This window comes from Acomys minous, assembly GCF_964271855.1.
Source record: "Acomys minous genome assembly, chromosome: 14".
Taxonomy (NCBI): Eukaryota; Metazoa; Chordata; class Mammalia; order Rodentia; family Muridae; genus Acomys; species Acomys minous.
The window spans coordinates 91,592,393-91,614,025 of NC_140496.1; the positions used below are offsets into that span (position 1 = coordinate 91,592,393).

At 40.1% G+C, this 21,633-nt stretch overlaps 1 protein-coding gene across 4 annotated transcripts in view; it reads left to right on the forward strand.

Annotated features, from left to right (window-relative positions):
• Positions 1-21,633, forward strand: part of PPP3CA (protein phosphatase 3 catalytic subunit alpha) — a 278,323-nt gene that overhangs the window by 179,816 nt on the left and 76,874 nt on the right. The window lies entirely within an intron of this gene.

A 21,633-nucleotide genomic window follows, 5' to 3' on the forward strand; every position in this document is an offset into this window, starting at 1 on the left:
CTTGTAACTGCCACGCTGGACAGCACAGACAGACAGACCCCAGCAGCTAGCCAGCCAGCCTGGCCAAAAAAGAGAGCTTTGCGTTCAGTGAGAATCCCTGTCTTGAAAACTAAGTTGGCCTGATTGTGTCATGGTTCTTCTTGCAATAGGTAGTTTATTGTATAAACGTGTAATAATATAAATGTATATATAAAAAATAAAAATGTTTAATAAGAAAAAAGTAGTGACTATGTAAGGGAATAAAACAAAAACAAAAAAACTAAGTTGGACATCAATAGAGAAAGATTCCCAATGCCCTTCTCTGACCTCAACATGTGTATATTTGGACATACGCGCGCGCGTGCGCGCGCGTGCGCACACACACACACACACACACACACACACACACAAAACATGCATACATTCTCACATCTGCACGCATCTTCACATTCTTATATGCCACCCTACACACAACTCTAGTGGTAATAGCCTACATAATGAGGCAAATCTGTGTTCAGTCCTCAGGTGTACCACCTACTAGCCATGTGTTCTGATCACATCTCCTTTATTTGCTTTTTTCTCCTAGTCTGACACATGGATGTAAAAGCAGCAACGATCTCAGATGAGAGTCTAGTGTATAAACCTTAGGATCCAACAGACAGTATATATTCCATAAAATGTGGCTACTTTTCATCATGGCCCTCTGAAATCCCAACTATATTTCCAAGTCCTATTACTTAGTGCACCCATTGTCAGCAGAGGCCACTTTGGGATGTCGAGAGAGTCATGAATGACAAAGAAGTTGCTAAGTAACGCTCATTACCTGGTGTTGTGTAATATGTACCAACACTGCATAAACGATAGCCAGATTGCAGTTCTCCCAGCTCTGTCTTGCTGTTGTTTCAGGTGCTGCTGGTTAAATCAAAGAGTCAGGGTTTCCTTCTCCTAGGAACTTTGCAGAGACTAAGTCTTACTTAAAACACAATAGTACAGATGACACTTGCAATTTTAAGCCTGACTGGAGAAAATCATGAATGAGCGCTTTTAAATTTAGGTTCCTTATAACATTTTCCGGGCCAGACTGGGATTTCCTTTGTAATCATTTGTGAGTAAATGCCTTTTAAAAACTAAATAAAATGTGAAGCCAAATTCAAAGGAAGTGATTAGCATTTGGCATATGTTCATGATGGTCATAAGATGAGAGCTTGTAAACAAAACATTTTTATATATAATCATTAAAGCCAAGACTTCACATTTTCATAGTTAACTCAATGTGTGAACTTCAAAGAAGTAGTGTGTTGTTCCTTTTCAAATAGTCTATAACTTTTTCCATGTGCACAATTTCCTCCTCAGTTAAAACAAACATAAGTGTTTCCAGCAACATACAGTTTGGGTAAGAAAAGCACATAAGGCACGCAACCCTCAAAACTCTTCAAGTGCTTCGGCTTTCTGGAAGCACGTACAGTAGGATTTTCTAGAACACAGGCCTCGCAGCCCCACAGACAGTGAGCAATTGATTGTATCAATCAAGAATTTTTAATCTCATCTTACAAAACTAGGTTAAGAAAGAAAATACAAGTTTCTCATCAAACAGTACAAATTAATCATTAATCTTATATTTGTATATATTTCTGAGATGTTTGTGGTATTTCATTTATGAATTTGGGATAAGATATCATATGGCTGAAGCTGGCTTTGAAATCGCTGTGTCCCAAGGATGGCCCTGTAATCCCCATCCTTCTGTGTCCATCTCCCAAATCCTAGGATTACAGGAGGCCACCACTGTACCTAACCTGGATGTAAATATATTTCAAGCCTTGGTTTGTCAAATAATTCTGGAAATCACAGCCTATAAGAACACACAGAGACCCTTGCATATAATTCCATCATTCAAAGGAGCATCCTTGAGTGTAACCATGACAACAGCTTCCGCAGCGTTAGCAGCCACACTCAGAGCACGTCTAGAAGATTGGAAGAGAAACTCAATAGAATTTTCATTCGTTTACTTGGCTTAAAACTATGTTACTCAACTTTACAGGATTTATAGGCACAGACTTGATGAATACATGGTCAGCATCCATAAATAAATATATGAAATTTGGAATGCTCCAAAATCTGAACCTTTTTAAAGTGATTTATGTCACGCCATAAGTGACAAATTTGGTATGCAACATTTTGTGATGAATTACAGCCCACATGTTTATGGGTACAGAGACCAACATGGTGTTACCCACATATAACCCTGATATTCAGGAAGCCGAGAAAGGAAGGACCAGACCAACCGAGCCTACAAGGAGAGACCCTGTATCAAAACAACAACAGGTACACCAAAACTACAATCCTACATTGCTTGCAGGCTTGACTATAAAGTGGACACAACAATAAATGAACTTTAATGCTTAGACTTGGCATTTTCCCTGCAATATATCAGTGTGAAAATTGTGTGTGTTTTAAAAATCAAAACACATCCGATCCCAAGCATTTTGATAAGAGACACATAGCCTGTACTTCCGTAGTGTCAGTGGAGGAGAGATTTTTAAATATGTCCGATATAAAGTGTGGGGGACTCTGAAGAAGTATTTGCAAAGGATAAAGGGATCAAGCTTTAAATGGTGAGCAGGTGCTTATCAAGATCACTAGGGTAATGGGAAAAGCATAGAGTTCTGTGGCCCAAAGAGTAGAGATGATTGTACTTCATACTTTGGAAAACTATTAGGGCTGAGAGAAGGCCTGGGGTGGTGGGTGAAGTTAACAGGAGGAAATCTCATTTGCTCTGTTGTAAATTGTTAGAAGTTCATCACATATAGACACTCCAAAAGATTGAAAGGGAAAGACAAGCATATATGATGTGTTTTACTATAGTGCATTATTCATTTGGGTCTCTGAAGGGAACACTGTGGGGGGCAAGACTTCAGCAGAACAGGCTGAAATGTCATGCAGGGGTCCAGCTAGGCCCTGACCCAAGACATAAGCAGTGACATCACAGTTTGTAAAGCAAGTCGAATTTAATAAACATTAAAATGTCCCGGAAAGGTGATGATGGGTACAGAGAGAAATCTGGGATGATTTTCAACTGGTTTGTATGACTAGATAGATAATTATGTCACCACCCAAGACACTGTGTAGAAGGAAAAGTCTGTGTAAAGGACCATTGATTGCTCTTAGACAAGAGGGATATGATGAGGATGACCCCGAGATATAACAGCTGCCTGAATGTTTTAGAATACCCCACCACACACACACACACACACACACACACACACACCTATGAGCTCCACCTTAGAGTGCTCAGTGACAGTGGCTGTTGTTTTGTATCCAGTAGGAAACCATGGAAATCCATGAAATAAATACGAAAGGCCACTGAGGGATGACACAGCTGGGCTGACACCACGTCTGTTGAAAGTAGAAGAGAGAAGCTAGGCAAGCGAGGGGAATGCCAAGGATGCTGTTAGCGGAAGGGGATGGGACAGGGCCGCAGGGTGCCTGCTGGATCTTAAACTGTGCTTTTACCCATAGAAAATGAGTAGAGCATCCAGGTGCTAGGTATCTTGTTCCAGTGAGTCCAGGGCCACACAGGTTGAGGAGAGACATGGAGACGGGCACTCACTGGGCAGCTTGCATTCAAAGTAATCCATATCCATAGCAAAAGTGTATTACAGAGACAAGCAAAGACTTCTTAAAATATAATTTTTAATTTTATTTATTTTTATTATATGTGTATTGGTGTGTTACCTGCATATGTCTGTGTACTACATATGTGCCTGGTGCCTGCAGAGGCTAGCAGAGTATGTCGGTTCCCTGGAACTGGAGTTACACACGGTTGTGAGTCACCATGTGGGTTCTGAGAATCAAACCCTGGTCCTCTCGAAGAGCAACCAGTGCTCTTAACTGCAGGAATATCTTTCCAGCCCCACAACCATGATTTTTCAATCATAAATATACACAGGTGTTTTGGGATAAATGGAACAAAATCTTTAGAACTTAGAAATAAACAGAAGGCTTGGATATGTTTCATGGAATGTGGACTCTGAGAAAATAAGACGGTGTGAAAAAGGAAAATGTCTCTATTAACAGGAGAATTAGTACAAGGAGAATTTGGCTTTTGACTACTTATGTAGTAGGAATTAAATTATGTGCTGAATGTGCCTGGAAATAGACTAGAACCCTCCTGATAGGTGTGTGGAAAAGAGTCTGAGCAGTGGTACAGTAGCATATACCAAGATAAGCACTAGAGCCATGGTCTGTATCCAGAGCTCTGACATCACTCATCACTAGGGATGACAGACAGCCGTGGCCATCATGGACTGTGGCATTTTGGTCATCAGCTATCAACAGTGTGCTTAGATTCTTTGTGGGGAAACATTTTGGACAGGATGATGGTCTTTCCTACTCCCCACCCTCCCCTCATTGTATATATGTTTTCAGGTTTGGTTTTCTATGAGACAGGCTCTCCCACCGTAGCACAGGCTAGCCTCAAGCTTGCTATGTAAATTAGGCTGCATTTATGCTCACAGCAGTCCTCCTGCTCAACCTCTCCAGTGACTGGGTTACCAAGCTCATATGCTCTGACAGCTAAGTCTGTTTCTAGTTTGAATAAATGTGTTGTGAATGTTCTTAAAGATTTAGTTAGCCTTTGGAAAATGAGAGGGAGGAGTTAAGCAGGTGAGGAGTAGAGAACCAGCCTCATAGTGTGGGACACATGATAGAAATTCTGACTGGTAAACATCACTCTACCATTCTCAAAGTCCACCATGTGTGTTTCCCAGGATGTGTGGCTCTCTTTTCTCACCATCTCCACTGCCTTTGGGTCACTGCACACTCACCATTCTGCCTTGTATGTCAAGGTCCACTACAGATAAGCAATCACATAAGCAGTGTCTCCAGGCTCCTGGTAGGAATTTACACCAAGGGCAATTCACCAGCTACCAAGTTCTCTGTTTCTTCGCAGCAATCTAGATGAAGTCTCCCGCTGTAGTGCATTTTCCCTCTGGCTAAGTTCTTGATCAAGACTTTAATTGTGTTACCTACTTTCTTTAGATGGCCAGCTAAGTTACCGTCAACCACAACTCTTTTTTTCTTATGTTATTTCTTCTTCTAGTTGCTCTCAAATGCTTGACAGTTGTAGTCTTTCTTTTCCTTATCCTTTCTATGCTTATGTCAAGTAGCGTTGCTCTACAACCAGGTAGAGATGATAAGTCATGTTCACTACTTTGTATTATAGCTACAAATTCAGCCATTCATTCATTCTTGAATCTTTCTAACATGGTCATGTTTGCTGGGATTTGGAGTGAGTAAAGGAGGATGTGATCTCTGGAATTGTGTTCTAATAGGGAGAGACAAGCAAACGTATTGAATGTTCATAGTTAATGTAGGGAATTAAGAGGTCTCTCAGTAGGTAAGGTGTTTGCTGTATGAACATGAGGATCTGAGCTTGGATATCTAGTGCCCATATAAGAGCTGAGTGCACCTGGCGCTGTGGAGGTAGAGACAGATTCTGGGGTTCACTGCCCCACTGGTGTGCTCTGGGTTCACTGAGATAAAATGGAGAGTGGTAAACGAAGACACCCTAAGTCCACCTCTGGTCTCCACACATGTTCACATGGGTGATCACACCCCACTCCATGTATGTTCAGACTCATGTTCACACATACATTACTTACTAGACTGTAACAAATGCTCTGAAGACAGAAAGGGTGAGCATGAGGCTATAAGAAGCAAATATAAGATGAAGAATAAAAAAAAAAAAAATGAAGCCACACTAGAATAAAACAGGGAAGCCGAGCACGTGGCTGAGGTGAGATGTATATAAGAAGAGAAAGCACAAAGGCTCTGAGGCTGTGCTGGCCTTTAAACTAAAGAACCCTGTGAGCACTGTGGCCATGGAGCAAAGTTAAGGAACTGAGTAAGAGGGACACTGAGGCTTGAGGGTGACCTACGGGAAAGACATCGAGGGCCTTATCCTTTACGTAATTCAAATAAGGCCCCTGTAAAGCTTTTGAGCAGACCTAAGAAACATCATCTTGAGCCTGTGTTATCTCTGATTCCATTATGTCTTGGCCTCTTTTTGGATTATGAGCAACTAAGCCAAACAACTTGGTATTGTTTAAGAACAAACTGCTATTAAGAGACGTCTCCCAGATAGCCAAGCTCACACCCTTAAATCTACTTACTTTGATTTACTTTATATGAGAATGCTAGAGACAGATACTAGTGTTTATGTTCACTTCTAACATGTTCCTAAAAGAAGCACGTGTCTGTATATTGAGAGGCAGCCAGTCCTATAATTCTGCAGTTGTATACACTGAAACTGAGTATTTTTGGAACTACTAGCTCTCTACATAGTAAGGCTGATGTCATTTCTCTTTGATGATAACACAGTATTTATGATGTGCGTACAGATGTATTTGACTTTTACCAGACATAAATTCAAAAGAAAAGGATGAAAAAATTTTCTCCTGAAGAAAACCAAAGTTATAGAATAAGGGTTTTTTTTTTTGTTTGTTTTGTTTTTTATGATATTCTGAAGCACAGAGTTAATGTACCTTATTCATAGAAGAAAAATAGTGGGTGAAAAGAAACTGTCCTCAGGGCCTGATAGGCTGTGATGAACATTTTGAATGCCACTGTGAGCTGTGGAAGTCACCTAGAACACCCCTGGCATGAATGTGACAACATGTGCATAGGGTACATTGTGTGTTTGCTGAAATCGAGGTCTTAAAGAGCAGGGCTGTGTGTGTGTGTGTGTGTGAGAGAGAGAGAGGGGGGGGGAGAGAGGGAGAGAGAGGGAGGGAGAGAGAGAAAGAAAGGAGAAGGAGAGAGAGTGTGTATTGGGGGGGCGGTATTACTGAGGCTTTGGTGCTGGATTCTACACTCAGAACCCAACATGCATGGGCAGTTATATGAATCATGGACAGATGTAGGAATCCCTCTGTCCTGAGCCAGGAATGGGTTTGTAGGCAATCTTCTTCAGCAAACAGGAATTGAATGATTACAAATTGTCATTATCTTGGTGTGGGGCGGGGGGAGTCTGTTAACTAATATCTTATAAAGCAGAAGGGTTAGCTATCATCTTAGTGAAATACGAGTGCACTCTGCAGAATTCATTAGAAAATCAATGCAAAAGTCATATTTTTGACCCAAAGCTACAACTCTATATCAATGTCATATTTCTTAGAGAACTTAAAAACTCAGCAAAACAAATTACTGCAGAGGCATTAGAGGTATGGGGATACGACTCAGAAGTAGAGAGTTGCTTAACCTGTACGTGTAGCACCGTTACAGAGCAAAGACCTAAACTAGGACGGAAGCAGGTCAAGGGGGAGGGAAAGGCTTTAAATAAGTATCTGTCTAGTTTATGGTAGTATACATTGTCAAATAGAAAGAGAAACAACAATAGGCTCCTACTCAAAGCCAGTAGAAAACAAACTCAAAGCTGCTTCTTGTCCAGTAGGTAAAACCAGCAAATGGGTAAGCACAGAACAAAGTCAGTTCTAGGTAAAGATCATCCCACCGTAACAGTTTATCAGGATTCAGTTTAAGAAGTTCATCGAGTACATGTTTAAAAGTCCTGCAGTCCTTTCATGATGTTTAGACAAAGTGCGTAACATAGGAGTAGGTCTCATAGAGATGCAGGAAGAGTGTGTTAGCCTCCCAGTTGCCTGCTCAGAATTGGAAGAATAAAAAATACTGAGCAAAGAATTAATTAAGAGTCCTGGTCCTCTGGCACCAGTCACCAAGATTGCCTGGAGCACCTTAAAGCTGAGACTTAGTTCCCACATTCATTGGATGCTTCAACTCCTCCTCAACCAAAATATTTATGCCCACCCATCCCCTCTTTTTCTTTTAAAAGTTATTATAAGCATTTCCTTTAAATCAGTTTTTGTATGTAAGGTTTCTCTAACATTGTCCTATTGTTTTGGTTTCAGGAGCTTATATTTGTTATAATTTAAAACCTATTAACCAGCCAGGTGGTGCTGGTGCACCGCCTTTAATCACAGTACTTAGGGAGGCAGGCAGACCTCTGAATTCGAGGCTAGTCTGGTCTACAGAGTGAGTTCCGGGACAGACAAGGCTACACAGAGAATCCTATCTCAAAGCAAAGCAAAACATTAATCATATTAAAGGTATGTACAGTTACACATGCAGCCCTTTACATTCTTCATATCATAGAATATTAAGTCTTCACATGTAGTCCCTATGCAACTATGTATGAACATATGATACTTATGTAGGTACAGGATGAGAGATAATAAGACAAATATGATTTCAGATTAAAAGGAGAATGAATGTAGCTACCAAGAGTAGCCACCTTTTATATACATTATTTGTCAGAAAATGTGCTAGGTGATTAACTATATTAATCAGAGTAACACTCCAGTATGTAGGTGTACTGCCCCCTTTTAGAGATGACAACTCAGAACCCATTTATATTTTATTACTTGTCCCCAAATGAGGTGCTTAGTGGCAGGAAGGCCAAAAGTTGAATCCATCCAGTTAACAGATCAGCCATACAGTTACCCACAGCTTCAACTGTTTTTCTACAGTGACTGGCTGGAGTCCAGGTTGGAAAGGTGTGTGAGAGGGAGACAGGCAGTGCCATGGTGGGGCCCTGGAATTTTGTCATTTAGCCAGTGAGCAAACAGTCATTATTTCTGCCCAGAGAAGGGTCATGGAAAAGTGGGGCTCTCAGATCAGTAAGATCTCAACTTTACACGTGGGATATACAATGGCTCATTTATTAATCAACTGTTTTATATAACACAGTCCTTGCTGGTGGTTTACTGTTTTATGGAAGGTTATCTTCTTCCCTTTTGATGATTGACAGCTGGGTTACACCAGTGTGCCTGTTCTTAGCCCTCTGGAGACTAGTACATTGCTCTTTTTCTCTTGACGTATTTAGATTCGGAGAAGACATTGGGCATGGGGAAATCTAATAAACTAATTTAGGATGATGGGCTTCTGGAAAGAAAAAGATCGGCTGCTCAGACAATTAAAAAATGGCCCACTGGCAGGTACCTAGAGTCACCGGGCATGGGGAGCTCAGCTGCTTTAGTGGAGGGTAGGCCATCCTGCTCTGGGCAAGCCGGTTTTCTCTAGAGTGAGTGCGGAAAGCAAGGTTGTATCAAGATACACTTTCGAGCAGCTGTGGAAGTGGTCAGCCTGTCAACAACACACCTGGGAAGGCTTGGGCATGTTTCTGAGTCTTTTCACACCAACTGGGCATGGTGCCCAGGAACTGCATAATGTTCTCTGCCAGCTCTGTGGTTCCTCATTGAATACGACCTCTTAGCTGCATTTCAAGGCGTGAGTTCAGGCAGGTCTGGAGCTCCCTTTCTCATCTTGACTTTCAGGCCTTGGCTTGGAAGAATCATAGGTTCAGAAAGAGATGGAACAGCCTGCCACACGTGACAATATCAGAAAATCCCCTTCGTAATATGCCTGCCAACCTCTGTTCCATTAAGCAAATACTCATTAAGCTCCTCTTAGGTAAATGCAGAGGCACCTATTAAGATAGACACTTCTCTTACAACTGAAAGGAATTATAATAATGAAATAGTACCATATTTCAGCAGTTCTCAAAGTGCTTATTTTGTATTTTGACTCTTGAAAGTTGCATGGAGTTGAGGTGCCTGTGCTATTGATATGGATGTCATTGCCTGTCCATGCACAGAAATGCATGTAACTGTTTATATTCTTGTGCCTAAACTGTGAGTATTGTTGGAACCATCTGAGGTGATTTTGATCACCATCTCCAATGTCTTCAAGAAACTAGGTGATATTTCTCAAAAAGGCTCAGAATTAAAGCAGTGTAGTCCCAATAAAGAAAAATCTTCATGACCAATGGCCTGTCTCATTTTCTACTTAAGAACCTGCACATTACGATGACTGTAACCTCCTGAGCCCATCACATTTAATACCCAAGCACAGGATTGCCTAGTGAGCATCGTACCCAGAAGTCCAGCATTGAAACCTGACTATGATACTGACGAGTCAGGAGCACTTGAATTATCATGAATGATGCTGTTGGCTGAAAAACACCAATGATGCTGATGCAGAAAATCATTGTGAGGAACCAGACACAATGGGAAGAAGATTTAGGATGGAAGTAGTGTTTTTCATACTACACAGAACAGAGATTTTAAATGATACCCAGATATGGCTGTGTTCTTAAAGTGCTTAATTTAGAACTCACACTATCTGCTCATCATCTAATCCCTGATACCTTAGGCTCATTGGAAGAGAATGGTGATGGAAGTCACTAATAAATGTGATGAGAGGTGTTTGTGCTCTTCCTTCAGCACTTGTAAGGGTACCATTTTTTCCTCTGGTTTCTCAGATAAGGATATTTGTTGATTAGCTCAGCCTCAACACCCACCAATTATAGTGCTGCCGTCTAAGCCAGAATCATAGTTTTTGGCTGCAGAATCAAAAAGGGGGAAAGAGCAGAGATGATCCAGGCACTGAGGAAGTTACAGTAGCAGCTCACAGCATCCCCTGTGGCTTATGTGCCTCTGCTTCTGGGTGAACTTACTATGCACCCTGCTGCCTACTCAACTGGATGTGTTTCTTGGTAGAAATCAGATCAATGGGGCTTTATTTTGATTCTCATTCATTCTGCCCTTGATACAACAAGTTAAAATAACAAAGTGAAGCCATCCCGGAGGCTCACCATGCTTGGCTACCTTAATATGTCAGAGCAGGGTGTCATGTCACCATCTGCTTAATTTTCCAGAACAAATACTCCCTGCTTTTCTTGCAAAACACGATTTCTAGGACTCCACTTTGTCTGTCCTGCTCCCTCCATGGCTCTGTTTGATTGCTGTTTGTGTCCATCTCTGAAGTTCAGCACAAGCTCTTGTGTCAGAGCAATAGGATGTCTCAGTAGAACCAGGCTGAGAACCAGCCATATGCAGGCTGAAGTTTCCATCAGCAGAGCCCTCCAGGGTCTTCACAAGGTGTTGGTGCTAACTCACGCTTCCTGCAACTTTTTTTTTTTAACTTTTTATATTAGCTGGTAAGTGAATGGGGAACCTAAACTCTTACTGGGAGAAAAGACAGCTAGTTGGAGTCTGTGTCCTGCCACTTTCATTTGGAGGAAGTTTCGCTTCAGACACCATGTCTGTGGTGGTTGACAGTGCTGCCTGTGTGGAAGGTTGACAGCTCAGAGAGGCTGCCTAGGTCCCAGTCCTCGCTCTGTCCTTTACCTCCTGGGCAGTTCCTTTCTCTCTAGGAGGTAGAGGGTATCATCAGTTTTCATTCCATGGTGTTGTTTTAGGATTCATTGAACTAGTGCATCTAAAATACTTAACAAGTGTTACAAGTGGCCAAAGTGTTGACAGATGTTAAGAACCAGTAATGTTGCTGTGGCGTCTATGGTAGTAGAACTTGACTCGTTGAATAATAGCAAAGGATTTTTAACTGGGTCTCTTCACTGAACCACTGGGGTTTTCTGTTAACTTTCACTCATTTTGCCTTTATTCTCTTAACAAAACAAAAACAAAAGAAACCCATTGCCACACCATTCTGAAGACTAGAGTTTGAAATGAAAATGCTGACAAGGCCACCCTGCCTGAACCTCGGAGGACCTAATGCAGCTTTAGGTGGCTCCAGGACCCCATGGGTTATGAGACCCAAGCTTGACTCTCTGGCTCCGTCTGCATGTCATCTCAGTGCTGTCCTCTGCATCAGATGTACATCATCTAATATATTACACTGAGTCAGGGCTCACCCCAGAGGATGGCCTCATGTTGCCCTGATTGTAGCTGCAGCGACCCTATTTCCAAATTAGTCACCATCTATCTACTGAAGGTTATGAGGGGGATATAGTTCAACCCGTAACTTCTAGCACACAAATATTCAAAATGGAATAGCTGGATACTCCCAAATACGGAGAAGACTTGGATGCGTTGGAGAAAGAGGCAGGAGATCCAGTGATAGGAGATGCTCAGAGGTTGCATCAGACACTGAGCTTTAGGAGTTTCTCAAAAGAAATAATGTAGCCCAGGCCTCTGCTAAGGGAGAGCAAGAGTTCATTTCCCTGGTGCAGAGTGAGATGTGCACTGGAAGTGCAGCCCTGACAATAATCATCAACATCCCGGGATAGAAGGGGCAAACCTACAGCTGGCATTGAGGAACTGCCTCACTTTGGGAAGTGCCATTCCTAGAATATGGAGGAATAAGCTTGACGGCCAGGAGGTGTTAAGATACTTTTAGCAGGGTTCTTGAAAGCATTGAGATTTTAGTTGTCTGGCCAGTTTCCAACACAGATAGTTAGAACATGCTTATGTAAGATGCTTTGGAAGTCTTCTCAGGATGAGCATGAGTATGCGTTTACTTTCTAGTTGAAATACTTGCCTGTTTGCTCCTGTAGCCAACAGAACTTTGCTGGTGGATAAGTCTGAGTTGGTCAGGTTTTTGAAGTGTTTAAAGATCCAGTGGATAAAAGGTGCATCATCAACAGATTCTCATGGGATAATCTCTGTGCCCATTTCACCAGTGTTCCCTAAGTAACTGCTCTTGATTTCTCAAAGGGACCATTGTGACTCAAATGACACAGGTAGTATGGCTGAGCTATTAAGAAACCCATCTCTTTTGTATCCTGGTCAAGAAATCTTTTGTAAATATCAAATTAATGGCAACTTTGGAAAGAGAAATATGGAAAGTGCACTCAACGTAGAATTTTCTAATCCTTACAGGAATTCGAGTCAACGGAGATTAGATCATCCCCTAAGTGGGTTTTTATATAGTTGTTTTATTTCCAGTTTTCCATGCCTTCCTAACACTTGATCTTTGTATGAACACTGCTGCCACATTCAGACATGAGTCATGGTCCTTAATATGTTTTTCCCACATTTGAGACATCAGAGGGATACTGTAGAAGAGCACCACTGGCAGTTGTTACAATCTAAGGCTTGACCTTCTGCAGTAGTTCACGGCTTGCACTAACTGAGCTTGGGAAATTAACTTTCTACTACTTAATTTTTGTTTCTCTTTACTATATGTCTCCTGTGTCCATCCCTGAGCAGAATGTGTACATCTTTGCTGCAAAGAAAGATACTATAAGCAGAAAGCCAGTTCCAGTGGGGCTGAGGGCAAGCTTCGGAGGGGCTTGACCTATATCAGAAAGAATGGCTTGTCATCCCAGAGTGGGTCAGTAATATTGATAAGCCTGCATTAACGTCATTCTGTGAATGAAGACAAAGTATATATTCAGCTATCTTCATGGTTCCCACGCGGTTGAAATGAGAGCTTAGGAACTCTAGTCAAGGCACTAAAATGGCTCTTGAAATTGCCTTGTCCTTTTACTTCAATATGATTTATCCTCCTCCTACCCAACCCTGGCCACTAGAGTGACTAAGGCCATTCTTCCCTACACAGGAGTACTCAGGGGACCTCCAGGGGCTGGTGGTCAATAAATATTTCTGAATTTGTAGGCCCACTTCTTAAGTCAGAAAGCTAGGAGGCTGTGGTTGAAAAAAGTAATTGATGGTGTCTGACTTCTGTTCACTCTTCATATTGATGAAAATTATCCCAGTACGCAGAAGGACACTGATAGGAATGTGACAGCTAGGGAGGCCTTGTTTAAGCCAGCATCTTTTGTGCTGGAAGCTGGTTATTATTTCTTAGTAATAAGACTGATGACCTGAAAGATACACAAAGGTCTCAGGAGGAGACCCTTCCTATACTTAAGTGCCTGTGGAATCTCAGGTTCCTACCTTTTCAGTAATGGCCATTTGGTTGTGCTTGTTACCTTTGAGACTTTAATGAATTGTTTTTTTAAACAATACTGCACTGTCTTTTATTTTCTCTTTCCGTATTGCATAGGAAGAGGTAAACAAGGAGACTGTGCTCTGCATCTACAGAAGAAAACTCACACTGTCAACTTCTTGTTAGCTAGCATTAAGGAAGGCAGCATGTGAAACAATACACAAACATTCCTGAAAACACAGAGCAGTGCCACTGATAGTGAGAGGCAGGTGCAGCCAGCTGGGGCTGAAGAGCGGCGTGCTATGGCTGAGAACGAAGTTGCCTTGTGTGGAATTTCTAACATGCACCAGTAGCTTTGTCTGATTTAATCTTCACATCCACTCCGTGTGTTGCCGTCTTTATTCTGCAAATTAGGAACTTAACACTGAGAGGTGGGATGACTTGCCAGAGTCAAGACAGTTGTCCTCTTGCTCAGATTCCTTCCGCGGCTCATCTTTGGATGTAGTTCAGACTTCCTACGTTGGATGATGAGGCCCTGTTATCGGTCCCTTGCTAATCTTCACAGCTCCCTCTCCATTCATTCCTCCAACTAGACTCCCACATTTACATACCTTCTTTCGCTTCCTAATATTCACGTGATGTTTCTTCTGCCAGGAGCAATGTTCCCTAGTCAGAGTGATACTCATGCCCCGACATAGTAATTCCTCTTCATGGTATAGGTTTCAGCCTGCCACATCCTTCAGGAAATGTGACATTTTTGACATGCTCCTGCACTCCTTTAGCAAACATTTACCAAGGATCCCATACTGTCCTGGGCCCTAGGTAGCCAACAGACAACAGGAAAAACAAAGACTGCACTTCAGTTTATAGTATATTGTTGCTTGTTTAATTCATTGACTTCAAAGCACTGATTATCTGCAAACTGTTCTAGAACATCCTGGAGTTTAGGACATGAGCTACATTTTGAATGTCACAAACACATCAAATCAGAACGCAAATGACTTTAAGTTTTTATTTACAATTATCAAAAAAAGAGATTTAGGATTTTTCTGTTTGTCCCCTTTTATCTTTTCAGATTTTATAGTCCCAGACCTCATTGTCTTGTAAACATGTGTATTCATTGTATTGTATTTAATGATAAGCCTCATTGTCTGGTGAACATACTAATATTAGTTCAGCAAACTTCCGATTGAAAGTAGAGTAGCTCTCAATTACTCATTGCTACTAGATTTTTCCATCTTGATGATGCCAGCTCACCTTTGTTTCTCTAACCTCTGCTGTGCTGTAAGGTTTGTTGTCTATTAGAATTCTAAATCAAGTTCTAAACAGCAGGGTCTGTGCGCTCTTATATCCATGCATGTGTGTTGAGGCATGCACAAAGAAAACCTCTTACGTGGATGGAGCTCCAAGGGATGTGCATCCAGTGCTGATGGCTGCTCACACTCCTCGTTCACTCTGCAGAGCACATTTGAAGCCATGTGGAATCTGTGCTTCATGTTAATGTTTGCAACCGAAAGGTCAAAAAGAGACAAAATGACTCAGCGGGGAGGAAAATTACTTTCCAGAAGAGTCACTTTTGCCAAGCATGCACCAGCACACATTTTAAGCCTCGTGTTCTTACTTTCAGTCACTTCTCTGGGAGCATAGAAGTGGCATCAATAACGATCTGATTTTGTCCCTTTCTCTCATTCAGACACTTGAGTAGCTAGGTGACTTCCGGGCTAGGCTTCAGCCCTGCACGTTTCACATGTCTGTTGGCCACGGAGAAAAGTGTGCGAACAGAGTTCTGTTCTTCTGAATGAGTGGTCGAATGAGCAACAGTTAAACTGTGCAGGCCTCACTCTGGACCTACTTATGTGCAAGTCTGTAGTCTCCGGCACATTATATCTTGGCCTTTTGTATCCCCTTACTGTGCTATTACACATATGCAAGAATCATTTTGCATTTGTATGTCTTCTTGGCTTGTAAAAAACAGCAACTATTTTTAATTCTGCATAACCTCTCTATATCACATTAGATACATAATCACCACATACTAATTAAAACATAGAAGTAAAGGGCTAAAGAGGTAGTGCTTTTGGTAAAATGCTTGCCATGCAGGCTTGAAGATATGAGTTCTGTCCAGGTAAAAAGCTTGGCGGGGTGGAATGTGTTTGCTATCCCAGTGCCGAGGCACACAGGTCCATGCCTGCGGCTCTCTTGTCAGCCAGCCTAGCTCAGTCAGTGCAGTTCAGGGCAGATAGAGACTCCATCTTAGAATTCATGATGAATGGCACCTAAGAAGTACCAACTGCATTTAACCAGTGGTTCTCAGCCTGTGGTTGGTGACCCTCTTGGGGTCATATATCAGACATTTACATTAAATTTAATAATAGTAGCAAAATTACAGTTAGGAAATAGCAATGAAATAATTTTCTGGTTGGGGGTCATCACAGCATAAAGAACTGTATGAAAGTGTTACAGCTTTAGGAAGGTTAAAAACAACTGCCCTGGGCTCTACACAAATGTGCACATATATATACACCATCAACATGTGAGCATGCACACGTAAACACGTGACACAACAAATAGAATGCAGTATCCTAATTTATATGGTTAAGTATTATTTAAGGCTGTAGAAAAATTTTCTCTGGGTTGAAGTATTTAGAATACTATATTATGGAAGAAATTAAGTGCTCTTTTTTAAAAATTAATTTTACTTTTGTAAAATGATTGGTGACATGTTTAAGTTTTTATACATTAATTTATTTATTTTGTTCCTATGCCTGTTAGTGTGTGGATGGTTGCAGGCATGCTGTAGCACATAGGAGGAAATCAGAGCACAACTGGCAGGACTTGGTTTTCTCTTTTTACCATGTGTATCCTGACACTCAAATGTAGGTCATCATGATTGGCAGCAAATATCTTTACCTACTGAGCCATCTCAGAAACCCTAGAGAAATAATACTTTTAAGACAATTTTTGTTCATGTGTATTTATGTATGTATATGCACACATGCATATATATATATATATATATATATATATATATATATATATATATATATATATATATAGTTAACCACTCAATTTTTGTTTTAAACAAAATAAACAATGAATATGGAAGGTAAAAGTGGAAATTCAATAGAGTAGGTCCTTAGAAAAGAAATTTAACTTGAGATTATGAGGTTTTACCCAATATGCTTTTTCCCTTGTAAAAAGCCATCTAACCATTTATCAAAAATGTATTATGAACATGTTTTCAATCTTCTGTATTTTGTCAAGGGGAAGAAGAATTGACTAATAATCATGATCACTCTTTGGCAATTCAAATATATACCAAACATTCATAATTCTTAATTAACAAAAATTAAAGTAGATCTGAAATTATGGTTGCTAATGAATCACAAGTTATGACAGGTTATCAGCAGCTATTCTATGTTTTCTAAACACTTGCATTAATTTGCCATGATCGCTCAGTTTGTATGCCAGGTAGGACATGTTAGGCAAACATTGTTTGCATAATTTAATTAGATATTTGCCATACACTAAGAAACAATGAATGTAAGCCTGGCTCATGTTCAGGTCAGAGACAAATACATACATAAGTGTACAAATACACAAAGACATTATGATGAAATGATTTGTTGTTTTTAGAAGGCTGTGAATCTGGCTTTTTTTTTCCATACAGGCTCAAAATGATATTATTGTGTCATAAAAGCTTCCGTAAATAATAAATAAATCAATAACAATAAATAATTCTTCATATAAATAACCTTATTCATATAAATAAGCATAAATTGTTCATAGAAATAACCATATAAATAGTATTATTCTGGGAGAATGTAATATAAGTTTTCACATTTTAATGTTATTTTGTGTCTGGAGAAACAAAATGATTTCATTGCATTTCTTGTTATTGAAATTTTAAAATGAAAATGTTACTATATGTAGCTACATTTGTAAGTCAGCATTTTGTTTGAGGGATTATTACTGTATAGACTAGGCTGTCCTGGAACTCACTATGTAGACTAGACTGACGTCCAACTCAAAAGATCTCTATGCCTCCATGTCCTCAGTGCTGAGATTAAAGGTATGAACTACTGTGCCCAGCAACTTAATGATTCTTTTCAGAGTGATGTTTTATTGTCCCTTTAAAAATTTACTTCGATTTTAAATTAAGACTCAACACATTAGATATCATAATGGCATTTTGAAACAATGAGCTTTATGGTTACTTCTCTTGCCCCTCCCCCATTGTCTCCCTTCCCCCTCTCCTTTCTGCTTTTAGGTCACTTATGTCCCTTTACCTTCTACCCACCCTTCTTCCACCTACTTCTAGCTCTCTGAAGCTCTTCTTTCTGTTTATTTGGGCTTTCTCCACACAGCATACTTAATATACATGATAAACTGGGATCCACCTATGAGGGAGAAGGTGTGGTTTCTGTCGTTCTGAGCTTGGGTCACCTTGTTCTAATCTACTACTTTTCCAGCCCATCCATTTTCTCGCAGATTTCCTAATTTTGTTTTCTTCCTTGCTTTCTAAAATCCCACTGTGTGTACATGCCACATTTTGCTGATCTAGCTATCTGTGGATGGGCACCTAAGTCTGTGTTTAAAAAATTGATGGATGACAAGCAGGCAGTGAGATGACATGCCCAGTAATCCGCTAATGAAAGATGTGACTTTTATGCACAGTTTTCCACCATAATTGACTGCCCAAAAATTTCTAGATAAAGAAGGAATTCATCTTTATACCTTTATACAACTTTAGTGTTGTTCATTATTTAATGTTGCTTTTTTTTTTTTTTGAGACAGGGTTTGTCTGTGTCGCCTTAGCTGTCCTGGACTCACTATGTAGACCAGGCTGGCCTTGAACTCACAGCGATCCACCTGCCTTTGCCTCCCAAGTGCTGGAATTAAAGGTATGTGCCACCACACCCCGATTAGCTTTTGCATTCTTGGTAAATAGTTTTATTCATTTATTTGGTACATAAACATTTCTGAAATATCTACTTAGGGAGAGATAAAATAAAATGTAAATCAAAGAAAATTAGTTGGAGTTAAGAAATAGTCAAACTTATTTTTCAGATATTAAATTCTTAATTAATTTACAGATTAGTGAATTCTAACATGTCTGAGCTTTTTACATATTTTAGTATCTTTAAAATCTATGTAACATACTTGTGCATATTTATTAGGTAGAATGTCATATAGCTTAAGTGGATGGCCAGTTCAGAATTAAAAATAAAGTTTTCATATATGACAAGGAAGCTTACATGTCTTGGCTGAGGAAGCCACAGCCTGCAGCCATTTATACCACCTGTTGTGTGTGCCTGTAGGCAGGCAATGCCCTTCAGAGGCCCTGACAGATGCCCTTACTTGTCCTAGGCATAGATGGACCTGTATACTTGAAAGTCACTTTTAGCTAAACTCTTCTAATGTCTGTCTGTGCATAACTGCAAGACAATTAATAGCCAATGTGAGTGATTTAGAATGGTCTTATTTATTTTCTTGCCTTTAGTTTTTTATCACAAAATAATTAATTCCCTAAATGGACAAATTTTAGGAGTATCATTTTACACACACACACACACACACACACACACACACACACACACACACACACGCAGAGAGAGGGGGAGGGAGACTTTTTCCCCCAGTCAAAGGATTTTAAACTGAGTTTTCCAGAGAGCTAAGATGGAATATTTCTTTCTTTTTTGGAAAATCCATTTGGTGAAATGTCATCTATTTCTTTTCTTTACTATGTCACTTCCAGCTTTTAAAACATTACCACCATTACCCAGCCAGGGAACAGAGTGGTCTTGTAAATGAGGTTTGCTGCAAAACAAAATAAGAGTGACTGGAAACTGTCGTGGGCCACCCGCTGAAGGGCTGGCAGAAATCACTGAAGCCGTTTGGAGCGATTTCCTTAAGGGAAAAAATGGAAAGTGGGAATCAGGAGACCTCATCTATTTGATATTAGCTCTGGCAGCTTTCGATACATGGTAGCATGTATTTTGATTGAAAGGAGAAAAGCACAGAATACATTTTTTCTGTTTTTTTATGGATCCAATGCATACAGATGGGCCACATATTTATCATAATCTTGCAGACTATTCAAAGTCATTCTTATATATGTGGACAGTCCTCTACCTCAGCTGTACTGTCTTAGCAAATATGCCATGTGCTAAGAGTTTTCTCTGTCTTACATTTTCAAAGCTCATAAAGTAAACTGGCAGAATCCTAATAAAGGAGGTAGCTGATGCCTTACAAAAAATTACATGTCCTGACCCAGTTACACAGGTGGGAATTTACAGAGCAAGATGGCCCAAGCCTTGAAACAGAGACCTTTATTACCAAAAAAAAAAAAAAAAAAAAAAAAAAAAAGAGTGGAAGTGTGAATATGCAGGGGAGGGAATTGGGAAAAGCGACTGGAAGGGCCCATGCATTCTGTGGATAATGAAAGCTGCTTTAGGGAGAAGGAACAGGAAAGTAATTAAGGAGAGATTGAACAGTTTATTGTCAAGGGTAAAACACGAGGAGCTCATATTTAATGCCCCCTTCCCCCTGCAAAACAACAGCAACAACTGACAGCAGTTATGAAGCAAATGATCAGGAACTCTGAGTAAAGGGCGATGGCTTTGACACAAACCTTTGTTCTGTTCCTAAAGTACCTGGTCAGCTTTAACCACTCAGCCACTGTTAAGAAGTTTCCTTTAAGGAAGATGTTATTTGGGTGTTTTGTTTTGACTCATGATGGAACAGACACAAAGGAGATGAGCTGGTTTCTCCAGGGTAAGTCACTCAACTGGTTAGATGCTAGAGTTCAGCTTGGGCAGTAACCCATCATCAGAGGCTGCCCTTAAGTATCACTCCATACTCTTCTCCCCAGGAATGACATAGAACATTCAGGAAAACATAGAAAGGAAGCTGTTGTCACATTTTTATTTTATTTTATTTTTTAACCTAAAAGCACAGACAGCTGAGAAGGCCTAAAATGGAATACAAAGACACTGAAGCCTGCCTTAGTTCTGGAGTAACGAGAGTCTGTGTTTCAGGGTGTTCTTGAGAGCCTAGAACCCAAGATTGTTTTTTTAATTAAGAGCTAACATTAACTTATTAATAGTAAATTGAGTAGCTGTATGTGTTTAGTAAACTCATAAACATTTGTATCAAATCTATCAACCCATGGGGTTATATGATAATCTTGATCGATGATGGCAATCATGGACTTAGTGAGAGCTACTTAAGGTAAATAAACTATCAAATAATCAATACTTCTTAAGACAACTAAGCAATGATGACATAATTTTTAGAATGCCAGAGGTATTATACATACTTATTATTTTTATGTCATCATTGTACCATAACTGTGATTTATATAACTCTATAATGTCATAATGAGCATTTAATAATTATACATCTTTACTGAAATCTAGACTGGTGGGCTGGAGAGATGGTTCAGAAGTTAAGAGCACTGTGTGCTCTCCCAGAGGTCCTGAGTTCAATTCCCAGATACCACATGGTGGCTCACAGCCATCTATAATGCAATCTGATGCCCTCTTCTGGCATGCAGATGCATATGCAGATAGAGCACTCAGATACACAAAATAAATAAATCTTTAAAAGAAAAAAAGAAATCTAGATTGGTGATGAGATAGAAAACTAACTAAATAGTGCATAGAATGAACACTTTTCTAATAAGTTTTCTCTGACAAGCAAATTATCTTATACCTTCGAAGAAAATTGAAAGATAAAATCTCAACAACAAAAAGCAAGAATGCTTATGAAGGGAAAATACATGAGTATGAACTTCAATTGTTTCCTAAAAGGTTGGAGTACACCTGGCCTGTAGTCCTTCCTTACTAGAGTTAGGCATATGTGTTCTTTCAGTAAATAGTATTATGATGCACACTGACTCTTACTGCTGTCACTTACAAGTGGAGACTCATGTATTTGACAATA